This window comes from Equus przewalskii, chromosome 11, assembly GCF_037783145.1.
Source record: "Equus przewalskii isolate Varuska chromosome 11, EquPr2, whole genome shotgun sequence".
Classification (NCBI taxonomy): domain Eukaryota; kingdom Metazoa; phylum Chordata; class Mammalia; order Perissodactyla; family Equidae; genus Equus; species Equus przewalskii.
This window is the reverse complement of record NC_091841.1, coordinates 7,243,094-7,270,334: the sequence shown is the minus strand read 5'-3', so window position 1 is coordinate 7,270,334 and position 27,241 is coordinate 7,243,094.

Below are 27,241 nucleotides of genomic sequence, written 5' to 3'. Positions count from 1 at the left end.
TCAATTTCTCTGTCTTCTCTCAGACTGCTCCAATATGCAGACCCCACTTTGAGCAGCCTGGCTCTAGTGATGAATAGTTCAGTAGTTACACAAACCAGTGCCTTCATCACAGGATTGCATACACTAGACACAATAGTCTGCACGCCATAAACACTAAGAGCCTGTTAACTGCTCACTAATGATTCTAGGTCCTTCTCAGATGAGTAATAGTGAAATGTTTTTATATTCTGTATTTCCTCCCTATTTATCCTCCAGTTTGGTCTTCCTGGCCTTTTGTTTCAAAAACGCATCTAAACAGCCTCACTGTTACTGAATTCAGGCAGAAATGTAAGGTGAAACACGGTCTTTCTTTTGGAGGTAGCTAGAGCAAAAAGACTATTATTTTAATAGGGTTTGACAGCTTCAGCAGAGAGTTGTCTGATGGTGTCTGAGTTACAGAGTTTTTTTTTTTTCTAATTGTGAATTGAGATAAATATACTTAAGTGACATGGGAGCATAAATGTAATGATTTCAATGACTCCCTGAGGTCGTTGAAATTCTGTTAAGATAATTAGTCATAAGAGAACATGTGCCCTGCTTCCCGATATTGAGGAATAAAACACAAAAAGAATATAGCTAGTGTGATACGAGTGAAAGATGAGAGCACATCTTAATATAGACCAGACTGGAGAGATTAAGATGCCATTGTCGACGGCTTTACCTTATCCATTGTAAGAGACGTGTAAGGCAGTGAAAACCTTGGACGTGTCTCAAAATACAGCACAGATGTTGTACTCAGACCCATTATCAAAATCAGAAGGAGGCATGAGTAAGAGCATTAGCATGGAGACAGTTCCCGAGAGGCCATCTTTATAAAACATGTTAAGTAGAAAAGGTCTGACACACCTGCTGATTTGGACATTTGCCTCCAAAGCGCCGGACCTACGCCATGTGACAGCATATAAACCTTTCCTATTGCTGCACACTCTGCGGCTGAAAGAAAGCCTGAAGTCTTGGCTTCTTAAAATGTTCAATTATTGTCTAATTAGTTCTTAACTGGCCCACCTGCAGTATTAATACAAGATGGGAATAGAGAAACATTTTCCCTTTCTGCTGCAGAGTGTGTCCAAAGTGGTGATTGGAACTTATCGGAGCTTGTTTTTTTTCACAATCTTCTCTGTTTCATTTTCTCTTAAACTTTGAGAAAAGCAAATGTGTCACAAGGCAGACAATTGAATAACATGTTGTGAAATAACCCCCTATGTGGTTATGCTAAGAGGGTTCTTGAGGTAATCGTCAAGACATAAAGGATTGAGAAGTCATAAGGCATATGGACTGGCTTTGAATATTTTGGTCTTATTAAAAAATGTGACCTTTTCATTCAGATTTCTTGGTTTTCTTGGGATCTTACATTGATGCACGTGTTCACTTTCAAACAACCATAAATAAATCCCTTTGTTATTGGTTAGATGATAAATATTATCTGTTTACTGTAGTTAATTTACTAGATAATTTTTTATTAGACAACTAATAGGGTTTTCAACTTCTCTTTGACATTCTTCTCTGTGGCCAGATAGGGGATACCAGAATACCAACACTTGAACTGCCAAGCTGGGAGTATCTGTCTTCTCTAATATATTTTCTTAACATACCTATTTGGGATTCCTAAGCTTCATTAATTTATGAGATGAAAATTTGAAAATGTAATACATTTTTTTAGAATGAGCTATATGCCATTTATGTGTAGAAAATTAAATATATGTATATATTTCTATAGTGTACCCTTGAGTAAATATCAAGGTTAAAAGTGTCAGAGTCAGGCACAGGTGGAAGTTAACATACAGACGAAGAGAACTGATCGGTGGTTACCAGGGGAAACGGGGGTGGGGGGGCACAAAGGGTGAAGTGGTGCACCTACAACATGGCTAACAATAATGTACAATTGTAATTTCACAAGGTTGTTAACTATCATAGTCTCAATAAAAAAAAAAAAAGCTTTATGAGAAAAAAAAAAAAGTATCAGAGTCAGGGCCAGCCTGGTGGCACAGCAGTTAAGTTCACACGTTCTGCTTCTTGGTGACCCGGGATTCACCAGTTCCAATCCTGGTTGAGGACATAGCACTGCTTGGCAAAAGCCATTCTGTGGTAGGCGTTGTACCTATGAAGCAGAGGAAGACGGGCATGGATGTTAGCTCAGGGCAAGTCTTCCTCAGCAAAAAGAGGAGGATTGGCATAGTTAGCTCAGGGCTAATCTTCCTCAAAAAATAATTTTTTTTTTAATTAAAAAAAAAAAGTGTCAGAGTCAGTCAAATTCTGGCTCCTCTATTTACCAGCCATGAGACCTTGAGAATGCTGCTTAACTTCTCTGAGCTTTAGTTTTCTCATCTTCCAAATGGTTATAACGAGTGAATTTACCTCATAGAGTTTTCCTGAGCATTGAAAATGACAGTGCTCGTGAGGGCCCTTGCCTGGTGGCGTAGTGGTTAAGTTCACACGCTCCACTTCTATGGGCCAGGGTTCGCCAGTTCAGATCCTAGTCCTGGACCTACACACTGCTCATCGAGCCATGCTGTGGTGGCGTCCCACATACAAAATAGAGGAATATTGGCACAGATTTTAGCTCAACGACAATCTTCCTCAAGCAAAAAGAGGAAGATTGGCACAAATGTTAGCTCAGGGTGAAACTTCCTCACCAAAAAAAAAAAAAAAAAAAAAATTGACAGTACTTGCTAAATGCTTAGCACAGAGTCTAGAATATAATAAAGACTCTACAACTATGTAGCAACTATTTCTGAACACATATTTAAATAGTTTGGAATTTAAAGGAGATTTACAGCATTCATGGGAAGTACTTGATATTAATTCACTTCTGACTGTAAGGAAATAGGCTCAGAAAGGTAGTTTGTCTATCACAGAGCAGATTAGTCCAAAAGATGAAACCACACCCAGAGTTTCTCTCTACCTGATATCATTAAGTAAATAATCCTTGCTTTGCAAATTATGTATCCAGCAGTATCTTTTTACCTGGATGTTGGCTACTCCTCCCATACTTACTCTATTTTTTGTGTTCTAGTCACAGGAGGTAGTGTTTGCTAATCCATTTGCACAGGACAAATACACTCTTATGTTTCTCCTTTACTCTGACACTATAATCATACAGTACTTCTGACACCAGATTTGTGAATTTTCCACACATCAACCAATTCTCTGACATCTGCAGAGTGTTCCACAGTTGAACTTTGTTCTGACCCTCTCTGCCTGGAGTTAGTGTTGGATCCCACAAGTTAAGGGCTCAGGCTCTCAAGACGGGCCCCACTTCAGCCACCAATCACACATTCCAGGTTGTAACCTGTACTTTTGACCAATCATTATAAATCAGGTCTCCCCATGACCCCCTGCTTGGGTTTGATAATTTGCTATGATGGCTCTCAGAACTCAGGGAAACACTTGCTTACGTTTACCAGTTTATGCTAAAGGATATGATTGAACAGCCAGATGAAGAGATCCACAACGCAGGGTCCAAAAGGATCCTGAGCACAGGTGCTTCTGTCTCTGTGGAGTTGGGGCATGCTGTCTTCCTCATGTGTAGACGTGTTCATCAACCCAGAAGCTTTTCTGGGAGTAATGATACCTAGAAATCAGGATCAAATAACAGTTCTAAGAGTATCCAATAGTGAGGATTAACAATTTTTCCACAACTCTCTCGTAAGGCTAAGTTGTTGGCAGCAACTAGAAATAATTGACCATATAGCAGCTGAAAGGCCAAACAGTGGCACAGGACAATATTGCCAAAGCTTAAACATCCAGAGAAACTTTGAGGATTGGAACAGATCTCAGAGGAGTTGTGGTTTCCAGCAACCAGAAATAAGTCCTTAATCTGACTGGAAGGGCATTTGTTCAATCAGGACCAAAGTAAGACAATCCAGACAGTCCAAGACCAAAACACTAGAAAACACAAAACGCCACTGAGCGTCTTTCGAAGGCAGGGTTCGTTTGGCAATGCTTACCTTTTAATGATTCCTCTTGGGTTTGGACAGTGATGGGTTGGTTCTTAAACATATGAACAAGGTTGTTTTGTTGCTGTCAATCTAGAAAAATATAAAGTTCTATATATGGTGGCACTAGAAGAGCAGAAAAATGTCTATATATTGAACAAACTGATAAATACCAGGACCTAATAAATTTTATCTCCCAAAATCCATCTCAGCATCAACTCATCAAGGAGATCTGGATTGTTTTTATAAACTCAGAGGTCCCTCTTGCCCTGCTCTATAGCAAATAGTATATGATTTTCTCATATCTCCCTGAATGATGCCAATTTTTGGTGCCTACTGGAAGTCAGCATTGTTCCAAGCGATAATTCTTAAAAATTAAGTGTACTGACTCTAGTCCATATTTCCTGAGTTCAATCCAGGTTCCACAACCTCCCAACTCTGACCCTGAGCAAATTGCTTAGCCATTTAATTTTCATACCTTTAAAGTGGTAATTGCCAGACTACCTGTCTCAGATGACTGTTGAAAGAGAATAAAATGAGATAAAGCACAGGAAGTGTTCAAAATGTTGATTGTCGTCATTAATATTTCACAAGAAAAACAAAGTACTCAAAACGTGTGAAGGCATCAGGAATTGGCATGGAAGTCAGGTTAGATAGTCTGAGCTGTTTGTTTTCTGAGAATTACACATGAGAGTGTAAACTTTTTTTTTCAATTATTTTATTGAGATCATAATGGTTTATAACTGTGCAATTTTGGGTGTACATTATTATTTATCAATTTCTATGTATACTTCATATTGCTTACTACCAGTAGTCTAATTTTTGTCCATCACCATACATATGTCCCTCTTTACCCCTTTTGCCCACCCTCAGCCCCCTTCCCCTCTGGTAACCACTAATTTGTTCTCTTTATTGATGTATTTGTTTATCTTCCACATATGAGTGACATCATGTAGTATTTGTCTTTCTCTGTCTGGCTTATTTTGCTTAACATCATACCCTCAAGGTCCATCCATGTTGTTGCAAATGGCATGATTTTGTCTTTTTTATGGCTGAGTAGTATTCCATTGAATATGTATACCACATCTTCTTTATCCGTTCATCTATAGAAGGACACTTGGGTTGCTTCCACATCTAGGCTATTATGAATAATGCTCCAATGAACACAGGGGTGCATAAATCTCTTTGGATTGATGATTTCCAGTTCTTTGGATAAATACCCAGTAGTGGGATAGCTGGATCATATGGTATTTCTGTTCTTAATATTTTGAGAAATCTCCATACTGTTTTCCATAGTGACTACACCAATTTGCATTCCCACCAGCAGTGCATGAAGGTTCCCTTTTCTCCACGTCCTTTCCAACATTCATTATTTCTTGTCTTGGTAATTATAGTCATTCTGACTGGTGTAAGGTGATATTTCACTGTAGTTTGGATTTGCTTTACTTAATAAATGGTGATGTTGATCATTTTTTCCTGTTTCTGTTAGCCATCTGTATATATTCTTTGGAAAAATGTGTATTCATATCCTCTGCCCATTTTTTGATCAGGTTGTTTGTTTTGTTCTTGTTGATTTGTATGAGTTCTTTATACATTTTGGAAATTAACCCCTTGTTAGATATATGATTTGCAAATATTTTCTCCCAGTTGGTGGGTTGTCTTTTTGTTTTGTTCATGGTTTCCTTTGCCTTGCAGAAGTTTTTCAGTCTGATGTAGTCCCACTTGTTAATTTTTTCTTTTGGTTCCCTTACCTCAGTAGACATGGCATTCTAAAAGATGCTGCTAAGATCAATGTCAAATAGTGTACTGCCTATATTTTTTCTAGGAGTTTTATCATTTCAGGTCTTACATTCAAGTGTTTAATCCATTTTGAGTTAATTTTTGTGTATGGTGCAAGATAATGGTCTACTTTCATCCTTTAGCATGTGGCTGTTAAATTTATACCTAGATATTTTATTCTTTTTGTTGCAGCGGTAGATGGAATTGCATCTTTGACTTCTCTTTCTGCTAGTTCATTGTTAATGTATAGAAATGCAACCGATTTTTGTAAGTTGATTTTGCACTCTACAACTTTCCTGTCATTGTTGATTATTTCTAATAGTTTTCTGCTGGATTCTTTGGAGTTTTCTACAGATAGAATTTGGTCGTCTGCAAACAGCAAGAGTTTCACTTTTTACTTTCCAATTTGGATTCCTTTTATTTCTTTTTCTTGCCTATTCCTCTGGTCGGAGCCTCCAGTACTATATTTGAAAGGAGTGGTGAGAGTAAGCACACTTGTCTTATTCCTGTTTTCGGAGGAATGGCTTTCAGTTTTTCCCCATTGAATATGATGTTGGCTGTGGGTTTGTCACATATGGGCTTTATTATGTTGAGGTACTTTCCTTCTATATCCATTTTATTGGGTGTTTTTATCATAAATTGATGTTGGATATTGTCAATTGCTTTCTCTGTGTCTATTGAGATGATCATGTGACTTTTATTGCTCATTTTGTAAATGTGGTGTATCGCATTGATTGATTTGTGCATGTTGAACCATCCCTGCACCCTTGGTTTGCCCGTATTTTGTTGAGGATTTTTGCATCTTTGTTCATCAGTGATATTGGCCTGTAATTTTCCTTCTTTGTGTTGTCCTTGCCTGGTTTTGGTATCAGGGTAATGCTGGCCTAATAGAATGAGTTAGGAAGCATTCCATCTTCTTTAATTTTTTGGAATAGTTTAAGAGGATAGGTATTAAATCTTCTTTGAATGCTTGGTAGAATTCTCCAGAGAATCTGGACTGGACTTTTGTTGTTTGGGAAGATTTTGGTTACTGTTTCAATCTGTTTACTTGTGATTGGTCTATTCAGATTCTCTATTTCTTCTTGATTCACTTTTGGGAGGTTGTATGAATCCAAGAATTTAGCCATTTCTTCTAGGTTATCCAATTTGTGGGCATATAGTTTTGCATAGTATTCTCTTATAATCCATTGTATTTCTGTGGTATCCATTGTAATTTCTCCTCTTTCATTTTTAATTTTATTTATTTGAGCCTTCTCTCTTTTTTCATTGGTGAGTCTGGCTAAGGGTTTGTTAATTTTGTTTATCTTCTCAAAGAAACAATTCTTAGTATCATTGATCCTTTCTACTATTTTTTAGTCTTTTTTACATTTATTTCATCTCTAATTTTTATTATCTTCCTCCTTCTGCTGACTTTGGGCTTTCTTTGTTCTTCTTTTTCTAGTCCTGTTAGGTGCACTTGCAGTTTACTAACTCGAGATTTTCCTTTTTTTGAGGAAGATTAGCCCTGAGTTAACTATTACCAGTCCTCCTCTTTTCTCCGAGGAAGACTGGCCCTCAGCTAACATCTGTACCCATCTTCCTCTCCTTTATACATGGGACACCTACCACAGCGTGGCTTTTGCCAAGCTGTGCCATGTTTGCAGCCGGGATCAAAATGAGCGAACCCTGGGCCGCCGAGAAGTGGAACGTGTGAACTTAACCACTATGCCATCAGGCCTGCCCCTGAGATTTTTCTTGTTTGTTGAGATGGGCCTGTATTGCTATGAATTTCCATCTTAGAACTGTTTTTGCTGCATCCCTTGAGTTGGTATGTTGTATTTTCATTTTCATTTCTCTCCAAGCATTTTTTAATTTCTCCTTTTACTTCTTCATTGATCCAATGGCTTTTCAGTAGCACATTGTTTAGTCTTCACGTATTTGTCACTCTCCCAGTTTTCTCTTGTAGTTGATTTCCAGTTTCTTGGCATTGTGGTTGGAAAAGCTGCTTGATATGATTTCAGTCTTCTTAAATTCATTGAGGCTTGCCTTGATTCACAATATATGGTATATCTTTGAGAATGTTCCATGTGCACTTGAGAAGAATGTCTATTCTGCTGTGTTTGGATGGAATGCTTTCTAGATATCTATTAAGTCCATCTGATCAAGGCTTTCAATTAACTCCACGATTTCTCTGTGGACTTTCTGTCTGGATGATTTGTCAATTGTTGTAAACGGGGTGTTGAGGTCCCCTACTATTATTGTGTTGCTGTTAATTTCTCCCTTTTGGTCTGTTAACTGTTACTTATGTACTTTGGTGCCCCTGTGTTAGGTGCATATATATTCACAAGTGTTATGCCCTCTTGATGGAATGTCCTTTTTATCATTATATACTGTACTGCCCCTCTTTGTCTCTCATTGCCTTTCTTATCTTGAAGTTTGCTTTGTCTGATATAAGCGTATAACATCTGCTTTCTTTTGTTTGCCATTTGTTTGGACTATCGTCTTCCATCCCTTCACTCTGAGCCTGTTTGTCTTTAGAGCTGAGAGGTGTTTCCTGGAGGTAGCATATTTTGGGGGCTTGTTTTTAATTCCGTCCAGCTACTCTGCATCTTTTGATTGGAGAATTCAACTATTTATATTTAGAGTGATTATTAACATATGAGGGCTTAATATTGCCATTGTGTCTCTTGTTTTCTGGTTGATCTATGTTTCTATTGTTTCTCTTTATTTGTGTTTCTGACTGACATTTCATTTTGTTGTTTTTCTGTGGAGATTTTCTCTTTTTTTTACAAATTGTGACTCTGCTCCGATTTTGTACTTAGTGGTTACAGTGAGGCTATGTAGAAGTTCTCACAGGTGAGATAGTCCACTTTTTCATAGCCTCTTATCTGCATTAGCCTAAACAGGTTCCATCCCATTCCTTTTCTCCTTCTGAGTTATTGTTGTCACAAATTATTCTTTTTTGTGTTGTGAGTTTGTGACTAAGTTGAAGTGTTTATAGTTACTTTTGATGTTTTCCTTCCCTGTATCTTTTAAGTTATAATTGAGTATTTGCTTTCCTGTTCTGATAGAGAGCTACAGTTTTCTGATTTTGTCTGCCTATTTATCTCCTTGCTCAAAGCTTTTTAGATCTTTGCCTTTTTGTTTATAGTCTGATGCCATCTTTAATCATTTCTTGTAGGAGAGGTCTAGTGGCATTGAACTCCCTCAGCTTTTACCTGGGAAAGCTTTTATTTTTCCATCATATCTAAAGGATAGTTTTTCTGGATAGAGTATTCTTGGCTGAAAGTTTTTGTCTTTCAGTATTTTGAATATAGCATTCGAATTCTCCCCTAGTCTGTAAAGTTTCTGCCAAGAAATCTACTGAAGGTCTGATAAAGGTTCCTTTGTAGGTTATTTCCTTCTGCCTTGCTACCCTTAATATTTTTTCTTCATCATTGACTTTTGCCAGTTTTACTATTTTATGCCTTGGAGAAGGTCTTTTAGCATTGATGTAATTAGGCATCCTATTAGCTTCATGTGTTTGTAAATCTGGTTCCTTCCCCAGGTTTGGGACATTCTCAGATATTATTCCTTTGAACAAGATCTCTTCTCCTTTCTCCCTGACTTCTCCCTCTGGAATACTTATAATCCTTATCTTGCTTTTCCTAATTGAGTTGGAATTTCTTGAAGAATTCCTTCATTTTTTTAAAATCTTAATTCTCTCCCCTCCTGCACCTGTAGCATTTCTATATTTCTATCCTTTAAATGACTAATTATTTCCTCCATAATATTAACTGTACATTTTAAGGATTCTAGATTATTTATTTCATTAGTTGTGTTCTTCATATCCAGAATTTCTGCATATGTATATAGATATATAAACATATATATCTATATATATATATATATGGATATTGCAATGATCCCATCTTTAAAGTGAATTTATCCTGAGAAAGATGCTAAGTTGTAAAAACATAAAAAGTACTCATTTTTTTATTTGTTCAAAGTAATAAATTGGCCAGATTCTGAAGCAGAGGATCAGAAGGAAGAGAGTTAATGGCCTTTGACCAGCAATAAGCCAAGAGCCACTTTGAAACTTTTGCTAAAACACCCTAATGAAACCATTCATTGTCTCTGAATAATCATCTTTTTTGGACAATCCTTGGAAATAAAATTCTTTGGAGTTTAATAAACAACTGTTTTGTTGAGAGGAAGTTTCATGTTTTTAGTAAGATTGGATTTTCAACCTGTATATAGTCTTTGTTAAAAAAATATGTTGTCTTGCTCAAACAATATTTACAACCTTCATTCGGGAAATTTAATTTATGGAAATAAGAACACCAGTACATCAGGTTTGGGGAGACTCAGTACTGTTGGCTACAAAGTCTATGAGCACACTCCTGTTGCAGTTTTCCTCTTAATTGTGTTGTACCCAGTGTAGCTGGTTGCTAGCCTCAGGGGCTTACAGTAGTGATAAGCCTCAGGCCTACAAGGCTGTTGTCAGTTCTCTTAGGAGTGCAGCTGTGTGGGGCTGGCCCTTGGCCCAGGGGCACTCAATTGTTTCAGGCTTTGGAAGGTGGGGCTGATCCTTTTTATGTCTATTTGTGAAGCACAGGTCTTCTGCCACTGATTAACCTCACCCTCCACAGGACCACATGCACCGTCAACACAGTCCTGGTCCATGCACACTTCTCAAACCCCTGGAGCATACCCCGACACCACACTGCAGAGGCCCCCGCCTCTCCACCAATGCCCCCCACAGTTCACCTTGTCCTCACACAGGCCCTCTCCCACAGAGGCAAACACACTCGCCTGCCTGTAGAGGATCAAGGCACCCAGTCAATGCAGCCTGAGGACTACTTTCTGCCGTATTTTCTGCCATATTTGTCATTGTTTTCTTCACCTTTCTTTTGAAGTGTTCTGTTTCTTTGAGTTTTCTGATACCTTTGTCTTATGACCTTTTTCCCTCAGTCTTCTTAAATATTGCTGTTTCCTCAAGGTTCCACTCTTCACTCTGTCCCTGTGTAGTCAATACTCTCATGTAATCTCAACCTTTGCGTGCTCTGTCATCTATATGTTGATATGCCACTGCACTTGGCTGAATTGTATCTCCCAGGAAGATATGTCCAAGTCCTACTCCTGAGTACCTGTGAATGTGACCTTATGTTGTTTCAAGTGACCTTGTCTGTGGCAATTTGTTTCAGCATTCCTAGGAAACTAATATATTCCAAATTCCAACTTTCTAGCCCATCCTTTTGACTATATCAGATAGGTGTCCCCAGACATGTAAATCTCAGTTTGTCCAAACTAAGTGTTTCGAGTGACATCCGCTGCTCTGTTCCTTATGTCAGAAAATGGCAAGACCATCTGAAGCCAGAGCAATAATCTCTAATTAATTAAGGTGTTCTGTTCCTGAGGCTTCAACTACAAGAAATATATGCACATGACTCACAGGTATATGTGTATAATCTTGATCTATATTCTTAGCTCCAAACCAGTAAACCTTATTGCCTACCAAACATCTTTACTGGTATTTGAAAGACAACATATTCCACATGTCAAAAGAAGAAATTTTGAGTGCTCCCTTCACCTCAATCATGATTTTCTTACAAGATTCTCTATATCAGTGAATGTTTCCACCTTATATGAATTTGAACAAGCCAGAGACCTAGGAGTCATCCTTGACATTGAACTCTCCCTAAACCCTTCCTAAAATATAGACAATCATCAGTTCCACTTATAGCAATCACTTTTTAATGTGTTAACTTCTCTCCACCTCCATCACCAGCTTTTTAGGACAAATTCCTGTCATCTCTTCATTGCATTTTTGCAATACTCTCAGCATTAGTCATGTTTTCCAGAGAAACTGAACCAATAGGAGACATAGATAGATAGATATGACAAATAAAAATGACAAGCAATAGGATATATTGGAGTATGTGAGGAAGCCATTTGGTATAAACCTAATTCGGCCTGACTTTGTTTTTTCCAAAAGGGCCTGACTGTGGCTGTTGAGCATGCATTGTATATACATTTCCTATGGCAAGAACAAAGGCCCTTGAGATAAAGGTGCAACTTCCCTTCCCCTCCCAACGTTGGCATTTCCTTAAAGATTAAGCATCTTTCCTTAGGCTAGGAACTGATTGCTGCACTCACCTTTGACCACCCAGCTCACCTGTGACCACTCAGTTCGAGACAACAGACTGCCATCCTGCTGTGTTCACCGAGACAGCAGACCTACCTGCTACTTCCATCAATCGCTGTGCCGACAGAGCAGTCTCGCGACTATTGTAAAAGGGACATTTCAATCCTATGTGAAACATCCTCTCTGGGGGTATATAACCACTCTGTGCACCCCACTTCTTTGGTGCCCTTTCTTCTTTCAGGAAGAAAGGCCCCGGGCCACGGTCCTCACATTTCAGCTCAGAATAAACTCTCCCAAATTTTCATTTATAGATTGGTTATGGATTATTTTTCGTCGACAGATAGATAGATAGATAGATAGACAGACAGAGATTTATTATAAGGTATTGGCTTACATGATTACTGAAGCTGAGAAGTCTCATAATTTTCCAATGGCAGCTGGAGACCCAGAAAAGCTGGTGGTATAGTTTGAAGACCTGAGAGCTGGAGAGCCAATGGTGTAGATTCCAGTTCAGGCTTGAAAGCCTGAGAACCAGAAGAATCAAGGGCAGAAGATTGGTCTTCCAGCTAAAGAAGTTACTAGAGAGAATTCAACCTTCTTCTACCTTTTTTGCTCTATTTAGGCCATCAAGAGATTGGAGGATGCCTACTCTCATAGGGGACAGTGATATGCTATACTCAGTCCACCAGTTCAAATGGTAACCTCCTCCAAAAACATCTTCACAGACACACCAGAAATAGTGTTTAACCAACCATCTGGGCATCCTGTGGCCCCCTCAAGTTGACACATAAAATTAACCATCACAGCTTCTTTGCTGGTGAACCACAAATGTTTCTTTCTTCTTTCAACCTCAAATCCAAACAAAAACTAGATTTGTCTTTTTGATCACAACGGTAATCACATCTCACCCAAACGCATTTACTATTTGAAATACTTGAATGGGTCCCTATTACTCTTATTGAAAACCTGAATATAACGTCAAAACCCTGCTGAGTCTGGCCCTTCTTCCATCTTTAGGCCCCTATCACACTCCTATGCTCAACCCACAATGAAGCAGTGCCAGCTACAAAAACACATCATGCTGAGTTCTGAGTCACATCTGTCTGAAATGCTTTCTCCGCTTCCTAAATTGATCACGTCTACCATCTTTTACACTTCAGTCTAAAAGTTATTTTCTTAGGGAAGACTTTCATATTCCCTCTAGATTAAGTCATACTCACTTTTCTTATGTTCTCCTACCACTATTTCTCTTTATTTTGTATAAGTCTTTACAGAACTCTACATCTATTTGTGTGATTATTGGATTAATAACAGTCTAATCTTCTATAATATGAGGATGTGCCTGTCTTCTCTCTTTTATTCCCAGCATGTAGCATCAAGTGTGGCAAAAGCAGAAGCTAAGTAATTGTTCAACAGATGCTGTTGAATGAATGTACCAAACGTCCTGTTTGGTGCTTGTATGCAAACATGAACTCATCGATCACCCTCTCTGCAATCATGGAACTTTGGTCTACAGGAATTCTTGGAAACACCAACTTCTATTTGAGATACAGAAATTGGAACGTTGATTCAGACACAGAAACTTGGAGCGGGATGGCAGAATGAGGCAAACAACAAGAACTCCACTGAGCTGTCTGTTATTCAGCTTCAATCTACTTCACTGCAATGGAGGGTGCTGGGAAACTGAGTCTTTCCATGGCAACAGGAGTGATTTATGGAAATATTCAGGACCTAGGACTACTTGTGTGTTTCTGCTAGAGAAATATTTATTACCATTGGTGAAGGGAAATGCATTAAAAACAATTATTCAAAAACCAATTTCCCTGGCCAGTTCTATGTTACATGCTGCTGCTACTGTCACAGATATTTGTGTTTTAAATTAGAGCTTTTTTATTCTTAACACCTTATGCTGCTGCTCTAAAATTTCAAAGCTGAGAAAATCATGGTCACCCGGTTGTATTGAGGAAGAGAGCCAATATATCTTCCTAGGAGCTTTTATTTCCAGTGTGTTAGAGTGCCACTTCTTTATGAAGCAAATTTCCATACTTCTGTTGATGGTACATTCTCTTTCAGAAGAAAAAGGCTCTCTTTGATTTTCAGCAGAAGGTGAAGTCAGGCATCTGGTTAAAACAGGTCATAAAATGTACCTTGCTAGAGAAGGAATTTTATGATCAAATCATGCCTGAAAATGAGTAAGCTAATTTCTTCATCTGGTTTGGTTGAATTATCATGGTGAACAGGATTCAAATCCTGACCCTAGATTCTAGCTCCCACACTTTCCAGCTGTCAGATCTTGCCTGCTTTCGCTTTTCTGGGCTTCTTTTCCCTCAGGTCTTTCATGGTGACAATAATCCCAAGCTTATCTTTCTCTCAGGGAGGTTAGGCATCTCTAACTTGATAATAAATTTGAAGATACAGTGAAAATTATCAAGCAGTATACCTTTCAATAATTAAGTCTCATTACTATTATGAAATCTAAGTAAAACTCATTCTTTTATTTGCCTAATTCTTACGCATACATTACGTCTCCCTTAAATATTATTTTTTCTGGGACATTTTCCTTGTCTCTGATCCATCTTTAACCACGCCCATGGTGTCCTATTCTGACATAGAATCCTAAGTGTGATGGCAATTGCTCATTTAGATTCCTGTCTTCTCCACTAGACAGAAACACCTTAAAGAGAAGGACCTTTCCTACCTTGCACACCACTCTATCATCAGCATCCAGCAGAATATCCAGAATATATCAAGTACCAAATACACATTTTAGGATGAATGCACAAATAGGCAAACCAGTATGAAATATGTCTCTAAATGACATTGTCTAAACAGACTAACACAAAATAGCATGGCCAGGAGAGTTATTTTATTTCTTGTGTTCAGTGTATGAAAGAGAGAGGGTTTTAAACTTGGAAAACCATTAGCACAAATTAATGAGTCTTAAATAAAATTAAATAAAATGAGCCTTAAATAGTTATACCTGTAAAGCTATTCACCAGTTAGTGTGAAGTCAGTCCTCTTTCCTTACCCATATTAACTCATACACTGTTTCTTTAAACACAGTCATTTTCACCAAGGGATTCAAGGAATGTCACCACTGGCCACTGTTTAACTGGTAACACAGTTAATTTGTAATCACGTTTAGCATAACCTTGGGAAGATTCTTTCAAGTTTCAGATCTTACTCTGACTCCCTCTGTAGCCTCATTAATTGGTTGTATTGATATTGCTTTGTCACTTTGGTTGCTCATTCCTAAAATGTGGATAAGCGTGCTTTTTCCACAGTGGCTTTCTGAGCACTAATTAGTTGTTTGCAGAGTGCCTCCAAGATGGTAAGTACTGCGGAGATGCTAAGTGCCATTATTCATGAAGCAGTGGCTGTGAGTTCCTCTGGGATGAAACCTTCTTGAGAATGTGTTGCAGGACGATGCTGAGTGGAATGGAGCAGTACTTCTGCCCAGAATGCAGCAGCTTACACTAGGGAGGCGAAGCTTTACAAAAGCAGCCTTGAAATAACTTTCTTTGAAGCAGGTAAAACTTTGAGAGTGGCCATAGCTAAATAAAAAGTTGACTGTCACTCTAAGTCGGGGACATAATTCCCTTCTACTGCCTGTTTCCCGAGGGAAACTAGGAGAAAATAAGCACAGCCACTGTGGAGCTTTGGACTTTTTAAGACCAAGGGGATTTCATTTCCTTCTCTGCATGAAGAATCTGCCTCATTGCCTGACATGAGAGCTCCCTGCCCTGACCTCAACCCAATCTTCACTTGGTGTAACTAGGATATGTATTCCCAGAGCTGTGGCAAAGCAATGAAATGACAGAGCAGTCATGGCTGCCTAATCTGCAACCTTTCCTCCTTCCTTCTTGATTCTCAGTATTCTGTTCTTCCCTCCAAACGTACTATTGAGTTCCTACTCCTTGTCAGGCACTGTCCTGGGTGGGGTCTTAATATGTTATTTATTAGAGAAGGAGGTCTTTTCTTCCTGGGGACTCATGCACTCATCTTGATGATCTGGTCTCTCCTAACTGTATGTGCTTCTTATTTAGGTTGAATGATGAATTCACAAAGAATTAGTAAATTTTCACCTAAAAGACACTTTGGAGAACCTTATTTAACAGATAAGAAAACTGAGGTGTATATGTGGAGATATTATTACCAGTACCAACATTATCACTACCACCAGTACTGATAATGATGATGGTGATGATGATGATGATGGTGATAATGATGATGATAGTGATATCAAACTCTATTTACTACAAGGTTTAGTTTTGGGGTAGACGTCCCTGTTTCATAATTCTATATTAAGAAAGCCTTTCCTCCTTCTTCTAGGGGAGAATACATCTCTTCTAAGGTACATATCATCAGAATACACCATAAGTACTCCTCTTATGCGAAGTCCTCTATAGGCCTCTTGCACATTCTTTAATCACTGAAGGTTTTAGTACTTGGTCACTGTCATTCTTGATGCTTGAACACGTATAAAGATGATCCATCCAGCCATTAGAGTCTGAGTTTTTCATTGCTTCAATTCAAACTCTATTTTCCTCTACACCACCTTAGCTACATTTTTCAACAAATATAGAGTAGACATTGTTATCTAAAGATGTACCACCTAGCGAATCTTCATTTCAAACAGCAAAATATATCATAAAGCTTCCAAATAATTTATTGTGGCCCCCACACTCCCGTAATTAGTCAGTCCCATCTTTACTCTAATTCATTAACCTCACTACTTATTTTACTTACCAGGAACTCCACCAGATCCTCAACTCTCTTATTCCACAGTTTTCATTACGTAGTTCATCATGAAAATCATTTCCTTGCACACGATCTTAGCTCCCACACCTCACCTTCTTTGTCTTCCTTCGCTTTACCTCCTTCATCTTATTCATCTGGTGAAATCGAACTTTCCGTCTATTCTTCTATTACAAAACATAATTGGATAAAAACATATAATCATACCCTCTAGTCTTTGAATTTATGACCATAAGCTGCAAGTGAGATCTCAGTACTTCCTGGGAATCCTACTAATCAATTCACCTTCTCATTTTCTTCTCATGGTTGACTGATATTCTTTCCTTTTATTTCACAGAGAATATAGAAGCAATCATAAGTGAATTATTTTATCCTCCCACTACCAAGTCTATCGATGATCTTACATTTGTTTCAACACATTTGTCTTCCTTCTTGTTATGGTGAATCAACTCTACATTCTTATCAAGGATATTCCCTACACTTGTTCACTAAATCTTACGTTGTCACCTATGGAAAAACTTCGCCTCTGAAATTAATTGTCCCCTTTCCTGAATCATCAGTTTATCCCTTTCTACTGGACTTCATTTGTCAGAATGCAAGGCTACTATAATATGTTCCATCAAAAATAAAACAAAACAAAATGCCTAGAACCATTGTTCTGTGAAATATCTGCAAGTATCTGATCGTGTATCTTCTCCATTTTACAGCAAAACTCCTCAAAAGTGTAGTCTATGCTAGTTGTCTTCTTTTCTTCACCCCACATTTTCTCATGAAGTCACTCTATGAGACTTTCCTCCCCACAACTTCCCTGAAATTATGGTTGTCACAAGAGATCACCATCTTGCCAGACTCAATAGTCCTTGTTGACCTCTCAATAGCATTTTACACGATGAATGTCCTTCTTGAAACATTTTCTTCACATGGCCTCTGGGACACAGAATTCTCCTGATTTTCTTTCTAATTTATGCACAGTTCCTTCTCCCTACCTTTAGTTGGCCTCATGTCATTTTCCTGAATGATAAATGTTGGATGTTGCAGGATCTGGTCCTGGAATTCACCTTTCCTTTATCTTCAGTGCTCCCTGAGGAAACCTTGTCTAATTTCATGACTTTAAATGTAATCTATATGCTGAACACGGAGTTCTAGTTGTGTACTATCTTTCAACCTTCAGGCTTGTATATACGATTGCCCACTCTTTAGCCCCTTGGAAGTGTGACAGGCTTCTCAAATATATCATTTCCAAAGCAGAGCCCTTGATTTCTGCCTCATTTTTTTTTCCATTCTTAATCTCTCTCAATTTAGTAATGGGCACCACCATGAACTCAGTTACTTGGGCCAAAAACTTCGAATGTCATTTAAAATTTTTCTCATTTCCTAACTATATCCAGTCAATCTGAAAATCCTGCCAGCTCTATCTTCAAAATGTATCCTGAATCTACTTTTTCCACCATAATAAAAGCTATCTTTATCTACCACCAGTAGTGATATTTAGGCCTATGAACTGGCCTCTGTCTCTCTCTGTTTCCTTGCTGCAGTCAATTATCCTCAAAGCAGCCAGAGTGAACACTTAAAATTTATGACAGTTTATGCCACTTCTCTCCCAAAACCCTAAAAGGGCTTTCCATATGGTTCTGAAAATGAAATATCTATATGCTTGAAAACTCCTATATCATCTAGTTCCTGCGTATGTCTCCAATTTCCTCTCCCTTGGCTTTCTTACTATTCTTCCAATGCACCAAGCTCATTCTTGCCTCAGAAATTTTGCTTTGTTGTTCCTCCTGCCTTCAACATTCTTTGTTGGACTGATCTTCACATGCCTCTTTCCTTTTTTTATTCATGTCTTTTCTCAAAAGTCACTTTCTCTGAAAATTCTGCTGTGACTATGCTATCTAACATCACATGCCCCTACCAGTAATTCTCTGTTGTCTCATGAGGCTATATTTTCCCTCATAGCATTTATTATGACCTACCATTATATGATAGGCTTAATTGTTACTAACAGCTCCCTTACCAGAAGTAAGGTCCATGATGGAGGGACTCATTTGTTTATAATTTTATGTTCATTTCTACAACCACCTAGAATAGTGCCTTGAATGTCATATACTCTCAACTAATCCAAGCATCCTAACACTGAGTCCATCAGTTACACCAATTTGAGAATAACTTCTCTGGATATGTACAGATCAAACTGAATTATCAGTTTAGGTCCTTTCAATATCTTTTTAAAGCAGTTTTTAAATATCTGAAGTTTTAAATTTTGAGTTACAACCCATTTAGAGGGTTGTAAAATCAATTTGATGACTGTGACCAGTATTTTTGAAAATAGAATAGCAAATACTATGAGGTATCACACATAATACTGTTTCATGAAATATTTCATTTAACAAAATATTTGTTTTAGTTAAATACATGAGTATACATGCATTGAACAATGATTTAAAGATGTTTTTATTGGGGGGTTATAGTCAACAAAGTTTGAGAGTAACTCTGTCGAGATTCCACTGTAGCAAGAAATAGAATCTTTTCCCTTCTCCAAGGTTACGGTGAACCCAACCAGCCAGAAGACTCATGCAGTGAATGCCGTGTGGTGGTCAACAGCAGAGATTCTGATATTGAATCACTTGTTTAATTGCTGCCTCTTTTTTCTTTTGGTTCAAAGACAAAAAGGCATCAAACTCCGACTAGACTTGTCTTGAGATTGCTCTATGTCACCTTTAGAACTTTCCGCATACTACCTTTTAAATTCGTCCTTGACTCAGAAAGGAATGAGGATCTCTCAGTCACCTTTCCCATCATTCTGCCTGTGTTTTGGAAAATTGATAACCAAGAGCCTGCCCTTGTCCATTTGTATCTTTCTGATGTGTCTGCTGGTAGTCTCAGGAAAGAAGCAATACAACCCAGTCCAGCCATAGCTTCCATGTTGGAGCTCTTCTATGGAGAACAAAATTGCTCTACCTGCCAAAAATTCACTTACTTTTTGGTACCTTTCTATTTTTCTCAGAAATTTACAGAAATTGACTCCCTTTCCACATTTCTCAATTTCAACCCTCTCAAGAGTGTCTTTTAGTTTCAGCTCCAAATTGAAAGGACAGAAAAGGAAAATGACAAAGCCAGTCTAAGTGGTTTGTATTCCCAAGCCTCCAGGGGAACTCTCCAAGATAAATGATTATATTTCAAACAATGCCACAAAATTTTACTATTGCCCGAGAAGGAAAGGAACACTAACATTTGTTAAACAGTCATTATGTGCTAGAACCTCCGTATATACAATGTAAATTCACCCTGTTTCATTTTGCCTGCAAAGTTTTGTCTTGCAGTGTTTTAAATAAACTTGATTTAGTTGTCAAAATTTAAAAATCAGAAGCTTTTACATAAAATCCCGATTTCTGACTTTGCTAAAATGATCTGAAGACATAGTAAGATAACACACAATAGTCCCTGTGTTAGTTCATTAGGGCTGACATAACAAGACACCACACTGTAGAGAGCTAAAACAATGCAAATTTATTTTATCATAGTTCTGGAGACTGGAAGTCTAGGATCAAGGTGTCGGTAAAGGTTTGTTTTATTTTCTGAGACCTCTCCCCATGGCTTATAAATGCCTGCCTTCTTACTGTGTCCTCACACGGTTATTTCTCCGTCTGTGTGTGTCCTAATTTCTCTTCTTATAAAGACTTCAGTTATATTGGATTAAGACCCACTATATGACCTCATTCAACCTTAATTACCTCTTTAAAGTTGCTATCACCAGATAGAATCACATTCTGAAATGCTGGGGGCTGGGACTTTGACGTATGAATTTTGGGTTAAAAGATAAACTGTGGCATATTAGAAATGTGAACAGTTTATTTCAGCAAAATTTGATTCAAATCAGGCAGCACCAAATTGGAAATGGCTGGGAGGGCTGCATGGACAGGAGTCAGAGGAAAGACTTATATAGAGAAAGTTTGAAAGCAAATAAAAGAAATTATTTGATTGGCTATAGCTTAAAGCCTAGTTGTCTGTTTTTGATTGCTTATTCTTAGCCTTTGATTTCATAACTTTGACGCATTTATGGAGTTAGGGTTTGCTTTGCTTATGTAGGCCACTGCTGCATTAGAGCCATCTGTCTAATGGCCTCCTCGCTTAATTAATTTAAAAAGGTGGACACAGTTCAGACTATAATAGTCCCCCAGGTAACATTTGTCTGGATCTGAGCCATAGAGATTTGCTCTCAAGGTCGCCATAATCTTCACTGCTCCCTATTGTCTCCCTGATCCTGGGGCTCAATATCAGTAGCCATTTATTATTAAAATGGCTTCTTTAAAGTACATTAAATGTATTTCCCTAGAAAATATTTCAATTTTCCAACTCAGTTTTAGAATCCTGCTGGCTTCTCTTTGAATTCCAGCTTAATCCCTTCCTAGGTAGATTAGATTTGAAAATGTTGCTTAACACATCTGAGCTTTAATTTGCACACCTCCAAAAACAGGACAAAAAGAACTATCGCTGTGGGAACAAAGTGATTCAGGGAAAAATTTCAATATATAGCCTTCCTTCCTTTTCCTTGCTCATATTACTTTAATGTGCTTATCAAGATGGTTTAGGATAATTACATTAATGTGAGGTCCCCTGAGCAGCAATATCAGCATCATCTGGGAATTTTCTAGAAATGCAAATTCTAAGGTCCCATCCCAGACCTGCTGAGCCAGAATTGGATGTGGGGTGCAGGAATCTGTGTTTTAACAAGCCTTCCAGGTGATTCTGAGGCGTGTGAAATTCTGAGAACTACTGATTTAGAATGCCCATTCCTGTAGTGAAGTCCCAATGACTTTTCACTGGTTTACATACTTATTCGGTTATCAAAAAGTAATAGAAACTCTCAAATCCTTTAAGTTTGTCAAGCTCAATGTCCTCAACATTTTAGCTATAAAAATGGAACTGCTCACGTTAAGTAACAGTTTTTGACTGAGAGTGAGTCTAGGGGAGAGCATTGCAAACAGTCCCTTCAGATGGTGGTTATGGTCACTTCTCAAGAGACACACGTCACAAATTGTGACTTTGGAAAGAATTCCTGTTTCCTTCACTTATGACCCTAATATTTGTGGTGTCTCGGGCAAGAGAATAAATAGAAGACCACATACAAAAGCCTAATACAAAATAAATATTTAAGTTATAAATCAGTCTAACAAACTATTAAATAAAATATAATCTACTCTCCTACCTTGGCAAATAAATCACAATGCAAAATCAAAAAACAAGAAGAAAATATCCAGAAATTCTATTTCCACACCTGCAAAATAGTTGCTTGTAATGACCTATGTCCTAAATATTTTCTAAAAATTAATCATTATGTTTATTTTATTGGTATTAATAAATATTAACTGAAATTAGTGATGAAAGACAAGACAAATGAACGTTCTAATGAAAATAATTGCACTTATTTTAAGATTAGCAAGAAATGAACATTTATTTTCTGTACTTGTTTTTCCTTGTTAAATGATTCATCAAGTCTCAGAACAGCTGCCACATACTTTGAAGAGAAAGAGAGAGATTTTACGTCTAAATGGCTTATCAAAATTAACAGCAAATGGCATTTTCATTTACATTTGAAAACAGAACAATTCCAGAAGCCCAGCCAAATTTAATTCCTATCCAACATTGGAGCAGAGAGGAGCAATTGTTAACAAAGGTTAATGAAATTCTCTTAGAGATTTGGAAATCTCACTGGATGGAGGCAAATCCCTGTTCTGAAGGGTTCACATTAGTGTCAAGTGCAGGGAATGCTCCTGTGAGCTCACTTTCTGTTTCGAAAAAAGGATGAATCTGACAAGGAGAAAAGAAAGGATGCAGCCCAGTTTCCTGTTGTTTCCTGTAGTCTCTACTACACAGCCTTACTCTCCAGCTCAGTGCCAAGTTCAAGGGTTTGAAACAACTGCTCCCCAACTGCACATGCCAACCTGCTCCTCGAGGGTTTCAAGATTGGACGGCTTTATGGATTCACTGGTTACAACTTTAGAGGATGTGTTCCAGAAGCTCCCTTCTCTCTTTTCTTAGAATTTTTAATTTAGAAGAGGACAAAAAAGGAGGGATGTGGATAACATGGAACTTGAAGGTAACCCTAAGGTGAATTTACTGTAAAAACTATTATAATTCCTAAAATTTTTGGATGTTTATCTCCAGAAAGGCTATAAGATAATTTCTATTATCACTTGTTTTATTCTTGAAACTGTCCTTTGATTAACTTTTATAGATAATGAAACTGAAATTGAGGGACGTTCCATCCAAGGTCACTCAACTAGTACATGATGGACTCAGAATTCAACCCAGGCTCTTCTAATTCCAAATCCTGTAATATTTCCACCATATCTCCTGCCTCTCCATACTCTAGAGTTTCAGAATTTATAAGGTCACTTCCTTACATTACCTCACGTAAGCCTGTAAGGTATGTATCTCTTATATAAGATATAAATATATCTACACCTATCTTCTAGGAGATGCCGTTTCTTTAGTATACAGTATATATACTATCTCCTAAGCACACTATACTATACATATATAGTATGTTTACTAAAGTAACTGCGTCTCCTAGAAGATAGGTAAGTTTCCCAGGGTCATCTAGCTAGTATATGGTAAAACTAAGACTTGAACCTAAATTTGTCTAACTGCAGGAAATATACCTATGACATCACCACCCCCAATACATTAAGGAAAAATTAAAGAAAGTACACTGGATTTTTAAAAATTCTTATTAGACTTGTTTTTATAAACAATATGCCCACCCCTTTTTATTGAGTCTGCATTTCACTTACTCTTAGTTTAGAGCTTCTATTAATATTCTCCTTCTCTCTCATGTACAACTTTACACCTCCCAGTACATATCCAGTAGAAAGTTCCCCTTTGAAATATTGATTAGGATCCTGGGCCTCCCCACACTCCGATCCCACAGAGGGAGCAAAGAGCCTTTCTGCATTCATTGTCTTTAGAAAAGGATTTGACAACAAACAGAGAAGAGATGAAAGAAGGTCCTTTCTAGCAATCACCCTAAATACTTAGGAAAGTATATGATTGAGAATGGTCAATTTCTCACGTAATCTACACTATGAAAAGATTCCCTGGGCTGTAAGGTAAGTGGTGGCATAGGTCATGGTAGAAGGTGGATAGTTAGAGGGCAGCCGGGAGAAGACAATGACTGGTGAGTCCCTGAGAATGTGGCTTAAACTCCACTGCATGGGTTCCAAAGTGACAGTTAAACTTTCAAATACCTGTTTGGGATGTGAGCACAAGAAGACGGTGTCCTACTCGTAAGGCTAAGCTCTGCAGACAGAGAGAATGTGTTTTGGGGGTTTGTAGGCAGATTAGACCTTAGACGTACTTACAGAATTCACCATCCTCTAAGCTGGGAAATGATTTGATGATTTTCTTGTAGCTGAGAGGACCAGAAGCATGGCAGGGAGAGCCGCTGAACCTAAAGTGGCCATGAGAACAGGAAATGATGATGCCTTTGGGCAGCCAATGAGACCTAATCACCAAGGACATTAATATCTCAGTGGATTCCTACAAGGTCAGGTGACATTGAGAACCAAATTGACCCCTTCTCTACCTTCATGCCCTGCTTCTTCATATGACACAGATAACTAAGCCATGATCACAGGAAAAAGGGTAAGGAGGCTCAAAATAGATATTACATTGAATTTCAGAAAATAAAGAAGGTTACATTCTTTGAACACCTGAATCTCTGAACTAAGATTTAAATCCACTAGAAATATCTATGTCACATTAAGTAATTTTGTGCCAAAGACCACAGGATATGTTTTATCAGAGAACTTCAAAACAGGATATGTTGAGTGTTTCTACTAATAGTTGCACCAAATTCTCTTTTGGACAAGTAAATTGATGTCTTCTGAAGATGATGCCTGCTCATGGGCCTGAACTCTTGCCTTTTTATGCCTTGGTGAGATGTACCTTCAAAGAAGAAAGCACCTCCCCAGAGAGAAAGAATATAATTAATTAGAGCAAATTCCAATCATGCATTTGAGATTTAGCAATGTCTCTCACTGTGTGGTCTCAGGTAAATTACTGAGTCTCTGAGCCCTACTTTCCTCCTTGTTTAAGCAGAGGTAATATGCAGGTTGGTTGTTACAACCAGATGAGATAATAGATATCCAAACGTTTTGAACACTATAAACTGTTATGCCAGACACAACTATTGTTATTATTCTAATGATGATGATGATGATTTGGTGCACTCCATCTTTAAGACTTTGATTCCAAAGTGAGTAAAATTTCAGCACTGGTTTCAGCTGGGGTCTAGACACCTCCTCGTCAATATTGATAAACTCCAAAGGCCTTAACCTAAACAGTGCAAGTGATTTTCTTGGAAATGGAGCTAGTTGAAAATATGAAGGAAGGCAGGCGGTAGTCGTATTAAAACCAAGCAGGGCGATGGATTCATCACTGGGACAGGAGGACCATCCATATCTAGTGGTGGCAGAATGATCATGCTGGAATCAGGATCTGGCATATTAGATAGACTCCACCTGAGTGTGGAACCCGGGACACTCATGTTAGTCAGATGCTGACATTTAGACTTGTCAAGTATCAACCTTAAGAATATGAATATGTGAAGCTGCCTGACAGAGAAATAAAGGAGTTTTGTACATGTTTACAGATACAGGATGCTTTTGCTATTGACTACACGGAAATTATAACTGCCTCGAGAGATGCACCACATCTGGCTTTCAAGAGACCTAGGTTCAAGTTCTGACACTACCTAACCTTGGGCAAGTACATTCTCTTCTATGACTCAGTTTGGATAGCTATAAAATTATGTTGAAAATAATAATTACTAGTGCGACACATTCAGTGCTCAAAATTGTGCAGACTCTGTGCTAAGTATTTTACATATATCGTCTCTTTTTTTTCTCATGGCTTCCTTTAACCAGGTATTAGTGTACTCATTTTATGGAGGAGGAAACATGGCTCAGAGAGATCAGATGCTTTGGTTTGAGTCCCACAGATAACAAGGGGCAATTAGAAATTTGAATAAATTATGATAAAATCCAAAAATGGTCCTTTTAACCGTAAAGTGCTACCAGTCTTAGCAAGAAACTGAATGAGATACTATATGAGGTCTTTGGAGTCAGATGGCTTTTGGCCAAAGTCCCTACTCTACTATTTGTTAGTTAACTTATCTGTGCCTCAGTTTCTTCTTCTATAAAATGAGGACACATACAGCACCCCTGACTTAGGATTATTGATAAAATGAGATGATTTATCTGTCTTAAGTTCTTCGGTGGAGTTCCTGTGTTCTGTAAACATTATCATTATTGTTTTATTATTATTAATGTTAACGTTTCCATCCAGCCCTCAAAATCTATAATACAAAGGAGAAAATGAAGCTTCACAGGCGTGAAGCTGAGGAATGTGTTTTCATGATATCTCAGATGAGATCAAAAAGATGAAATTGAGGAAATCTTTGTAGTAGCTTCCTGGCTACCAAGATGGAAATCAAATCCATGAAGTCAGGGGCTCTGTCTTAACCATCTCTATGTCCACAGAATCTGGGCAGAGATTCTATTTTGTAGTGGGTACTTAAAAAAAAAGTTACTTGAACTGTATTGAATTCGATGCTTTAGTTGCAAATAAAGGACTTTTTTTACAGAAATCTTAAACCTGCATTTTGGATCAAAACTGCAACCACAAAATATAGGAGCATTTGGCCTTAAACAAGCAAACCAAAAAATAAAAACTCACGCTTCTAGACCGAAGTGATACTTAAGTAGAGATCACTCAGTTTAGGATTTTGTTTTCTTTCCTTTCTAAAATACCATCTGCCTTCATTAAGATTCAAATGTACATAGAGATTGTTTTTCATAGGCTCCTTGAAATCTCGAGTATCAATGACTACTCCAGAGAAGGGATCAAAAGCAAATTCCCTGATTTTGAAGTGTGGGCTTTTTTAACATTTCATGTAAATGCTTTCAGCGGACTCAGTCTAAAACATGATGTAAGTGCTGTTAAAAGTCTATGGTTTTTCAGCTGATGCCAAATTTTGCTTGTCTTCAAATACCCACTCTGTTTGTACAAGAATTCTCCCCTAAGTGTCTAAGCCATCTTCCACTGTCACTAAAGGAGGGAAAAGAGGCAAAATGGTAGATAAAACATGAGTCTTTCCCAGTCATCGCTCAGACCTCAAAGCAAACCCTGGGCTTTAAGGAGGTCAAGAAAAGTTCAGCAATGTTATTTCACAAGAAAAAGAGAATCACGACTTTAAGATTTGGGTTTATTCTAAGTGTCTGTCCTTATTTTAGATATCAAATTACATTTCTTATGTTAGCTAACTAAAATCATTTTATTTTATAATTGCAAAGTAATAGATAAAAGAGTGAAATCTACAGATGTATAGCTTAAGAAGTGAAAGGTCCCTATATTTATACTCCTGTAGATGCTGTTAACTGTTCAGAATATAATCCTAAAGATCTTGAACTGCCTGAACATGTATGCTTTTCAATTTTTCACTTTTACAGACACAGTTATATTTTAATTGTGTATATATACATATACACACATATATAATATAGTCAAATGTATCCATCTTTTCTTTGTGTAACTTATTTTGTTATTTCAAAATTATTCTTCCTAG